At 55.0% G+C, this 4,637-nt stretch overlaps 1 long non-coding RNA gene across 1 annotated transcript; it reads right to left on the bottom strand.

The window, feature by feature from the left end:
* Positions 1-221: 221 nt before the first annotated feature.
* LOC139083303 (uncharacterized) lies at positions 222-4,365 on the bottom strand. Its single transcript, XR_011539920.1, has 3 exons — positions 2,993-4,365; positions 826-929; positions 222-688 (listed from the first exon to the last, which is right to left on the bottom strand). It is a non-coding gene; the product is annotated as an uncharacterized lncRNA (long non-coding RNA).
* Positions 4,366-4,637: the final 272 nt, after the last annotated feature.

The raw sequence follows: 4,637 nt of genomic DNA, 5'->3' as shown, positions 1-4,637 counted from the left end.
CAGAGCAGAACACCCCCTGCTTCCAGCAGCTTGAGTTCTGGTGCGGGAGGGGGGTGTCCTTCCCACCCAGAGGGACAAAGACCATCGGGGTTGGAGTTCTGCCTCTTCTCCTTTCCAAAGCTCTCCTTGCCCCCCAACCTGTGTCCCAAGGCTCAGAGGGAAACCAGGGTGAGGTCAATCCATGCTGAGGAGGGTGAGTCTCGTGTGCACTTAGAACTCACCTTCCAAGTGAGTGAGACACGGGACGAGGCGCGTGGACCAACTCAGGGCGTCCTCTGGCGGAGGGCGGCCGGCCAGCCTTCCCCGCCCCTCTGGGTAAAGTGACGAGTGCAGATCACACTAGAGCTGTTTGTACTCTGGCGGAGTGAAAGGATGGACCGCCACCTCCTCGGGAAGAGAACAGGCAAGAACCGCCGGCTTCTATGGGCTGTCGTGGGTTAACCTCACCACCCGGATCCCTCACAAACCTGCCTCAGCCTCTGGCAAGGCTGGTAGAGCTCCTGGTGTGCGGGCTCACTGCTGGGGATGGCGGCGGGGAGAGAGAAGAACCAGCGGCCACATCTAGAGCCGTGGATGGTGAGTCAGCCACCCCACCGAGGACGAGGGCAGGAGGAAGTGTGCAGCGTGCATGAGGGGTCGTGGGCTCCCTGTGGAGCTCCCTCGTGGGCTCAAGGCATTGGAGAGGCTTCTGGAAAATATCAGTGGGAAAGCTGATTTCATGGCGGCCTGTAGCAGGAGGCCAGTGGAGACCATCCACCCATGCACGACCGAGCCTCGCAGCCTTGGGCCTCACAGCCACACACAGCTTCAGAACCTCTCAGACACCTTAGATCCCTTGCAACAGGCAGCCCCCATGCATCCACGTGTCCGTGGTCTCCTCAGATCCTCGCCTCCCTGTCCCGAAGCTGACTTCAGTTCAAATCGACAAGCTGTGGACAAGATTTGCATGAGCTCATTCATTCCATTACTCCAGCACACAGGTGCTGCTGAAGTGAGCAAGCTCCTCGTCCACGGGAGTATTCAAGCCGCGACAAGACAGATGAGGTTTTCAGCTGGGCAGCTCTGCATTAGACAGGATAGCAAGCCCAGCAGCATCCAAGGGTCCTCCGGATAGAGATGCAGCTAAGCTGGGCTTACCTATGGGTAAGACAAGGATGCTGATGGGCAAGAGGGCAGGGCAGAGCCAGCCACCTGGGCAGTGATGGCCAAGGGCTGCTCCCGGGGGGTCAGGCAGCACCAGGACCTGCAGACCTCTCTCTACTGAAACACAGCCTACCTCCTCGACCACAGAGGAGCAGCCCCTTGTCCAGGAGGACACTGTCCCTACTATTCCTGGTCCTCAGCTCAGCTGGGGAGCATCTCCAAACAGCAGAAGAATCCAACAAGGAATGCCCCCGTTTAACTGCCTCTGCGCCATCCAAACCAGAGTTATCTCCATTCCAAGCAAGGGAGAAGAGCAACAGCATGGTGAGGCCCCGCCAAGTAGAGGTCTTTCTCACCTGTGGCACCCCAACTGTCCCCACATCAACCCTGCAGAGGATTATTAGACTCTCCTTTTTAAGGAAGTTAATTTTCCCAAAGTCGCACAGCCACCAGTGATCCAGAGGAAGGGTCCATGTCCACTGGGAACCCTGCCTGCTGTCCCGTTGTCTGCTCTCACTTCTTGCACAGAACGGAGTGGCCCATAGTGACGCTGAGTCAGCCCCGAGCTTCTCCCGGCTGCGTCCGTTCCCTGCCCGCCCTCACCCCCGGCCTCCGCCATTGAGGGAAATTTCCACTGAGGGTCCGAGAGGGAAGCTGAAACTGCTTCCAGACAGTTTAGTGGGTATGGCATTTCCTTTTGGGGTGAAGAACATGTTTTGGAACTTGACAGAGGTGCTGGTTGCAACACATCGTGACCGTGCTCAATGCTGCTGAAACATACGCTTGAAAATGGCTAATTTTATGTTGAGTGAATTTCACCTCAATTTTTTTAAAAAAATGGCTTCAAGCAAAATAACAGTTGGACCTCAGAGACAGGTCAGCAGAGACATCAGCAAACGTCTATGGAGCCAGGCCCCCCTGCCCTGTCACTCGCATCCATGAGCTGAGCCAGGGATAGCAACTGTCCCCATTTACAGTTGGGAAAATGGGGTCCATGGGTCCCCGAGGTCAAGTGTCACCCCACCACCGTCTAGCAGTGACCCTGAGCAAGTGACATGGTCCCAGACTCCTGGGAGATAGAGAGACAAGAGAAGACGGGGCTCTCAACGAGTTGCCCTCTGGGGCCGATGAGACACGTGTGAGCTGTGTGTCACTTGTGAATGGTCCCTGGGACCTGAGACATGGGGACCACCCAGAACGGGCCCAAGAGGAGTTTCTCGGGCGGGGTTCCTTGGAGACGTGGCACTGCTCTGTGGCTGGGGAACCATGGATCCCTCTCAGTCAAGGTCCATCCAAAAAGCCAACACCCTGGCCCTGGGAGGGGGCTGGACGGTCTCAGCATCCAGACAATGGGAGAGCAAGGATTACATATGAACATTCCTCCTGGTCCAGGATTCTGTGCTGAAGACATGACTCATTCCAAACCGCAGAACCTTCAAGTTAGACAGATGGGGAAAAACGTGCTGAAATGTGCTTGTCTGCCTAATTTAGAATAATTGCGATCCCCTACATTAGGGCATCAGGCTTTCGGCATCTAGTGAGATGCTTGGGGTGAGAAGGGGAGAGCTTTCTGGCAAATTAAGATGAAGCTGAAAAGGCCAGTTTGCTGGCTTGTACCCAGCGCCTGTCATTTTCCCTTCATCCCCGTGTGGCTGTACCAGGCTACACGTCAGGCACAGCTCACCAGTCAAAAACAAATCGCTAGGAAATCAAAAGCTGAAACCCTAAAAAGAGAGAGAAGAAGAGAAGCAGGCGGTGATGGCCCTGCTGGATCTGGGGGTGAGCACAGCCCCCCGATCCCTTTCTCTGCCCCCCACACCCGAATGTCCCAGAGAGATGCTGGCTTCACCTGGCTCTGTGCCTCCCATGCAACGGGGTCCGGAGTCACTCCAGGGTCTTCTTTATCCAGGTCTTGGCTCCCGGCCGGCTCCTGCTATAGCAGAGTCTTGTTTTGCCAAAAACTCAAGGAAAGAGAATTTTACAGCTGGGACAGACAGCATGTCTCCAGTGTCAGCAACCTCATGCCACAGATGGGGGAACTGAGTCTCCCCATCCCAGGCCCGAAGGAAGGAAACTGGGTTAAGATCACCAGAATAACTGAAACCCAGGCTTTCAGTTGACGCTCTCTGTTGAGACCTGCTCCGTGAGCATCCAGAGGAGCCGGGGGCTCTCGTCCCACCCACTGCTTGTCCCCATTTTATTTGCACAGATCCCCACCAAATTCCACGTAACTACAAGCAATGTAGAAATAAAGACCAGGATGGCACACCAAGTTAGTCATCATTCTTGGAAGTCCCAAGTCTTCCTGACACCTTGAGACTGAGGATCCTTCTATTTAAACCACAAACTGGGAAGTCCCACACATGGCCTGTAGGGGCCGACCCTTCATCTTAGTCAAGCCATTGACTGGAACACCAACGTCAGCAGCTCAACCACCACGAGATACAGAAGAGACAAAAGAACAGTCACTATGCCGTTTCCGTGGAAGCAGGGCTCTGTTGACATCCTTCCGAGTTCCTACTCAACCAGGCCCAAGGAGGAGCCCGCTCCCCCCGTGTTCCAACGCGGCTGCCATGAATTGAGCGGAACAAACCGCCTCTGCTCCTCTGTGGTCCAGCCACTGAGTCCCGACTCTCAGAGCCCCTGGGAGCCTCCCTCCATGTAATTCAAGTTTTCCTTCCTGATGGGCGTAGAGGTTTTGGAACACAAAAGTGAGCAAGGCAGCAGTCACACCCAGGCGTTAATCGTTCTTCCAGCCTTGCTCTGAGTCACTTTGCAGTCTTGTCCATGCTGTTCTCAGAGCCCAGTGTGGGGCCTCACACAGCACAGGTGTTCCACAGGTGCACACTGAATTGAACATCGCCTTGGACGCATTTGTAATTACTGTTTAGTTAGATAGCTTAGGCTGCCCTCTAAATTTTCATTGTTATGGATCAACCATCAATAGCCAATGACGTGCTGACATGGTGGACCACGTGCGGGGCCAGGCTGGCTCCACCTGAGTCAGTTCCAGGACGTCCTCGTCCTGTTCCCATTTGTGGCGCGTGAGGAGCAACAGCTGGGACTGGAGGTGGCCAGGCAGAGGAGCCGGGTCTGGCCTGGGTGCCACCACCTTCTTGATGAGAGACTTTGGATGCTCCAGGCCACTCTCCAGGCCTGGCTTTCCTCCTCTGCTACACACAACACAAGGGTCTCAGGTCCTCACAGGGTCCCAGCTGTCCCAGAAGGGTGGGCTGTCACTGACTGGCTGGCTTTCACAAGGCAAGGTAGTCAGTGATTGGTTGACTTTCCAGAAGAGTGTGATGTCACTGATTGTTACCTTCATAAGGGCGGAGCCATCACTGGTTGGCTGGCTCTCCAGAAGGGTGGGCTGTCACTGGTTGGCTGGCTTGCAGAAGCACAGGTACTGGCAGGAAGCTGTAACCAACTAGGGTCATTTTAAACACAGTCCTGATGATTAATTGATTAATTTTTGGCCATGGCCAAAATGCCAT

This window comes from Equus przewalskii, chromosome 5, assembly GCF_037783145.1.
Source record: "Equus przewalskii isolate Varuska chromosome 5, EquPr2, whole genome shotgun sequence".
In the NCBI taxonomy this organism is placed as follows: domain Eukaryota; kingdom Metazoa; phylum Chordata; class Mammalia; order Perissodactyla; family Equidae; genus Equus; species Equus przewalskii.
Note: the sequence above shows the minus strand (reverse complement) of the source record. Positions and strands in the feature narration are given on the sequence as shown.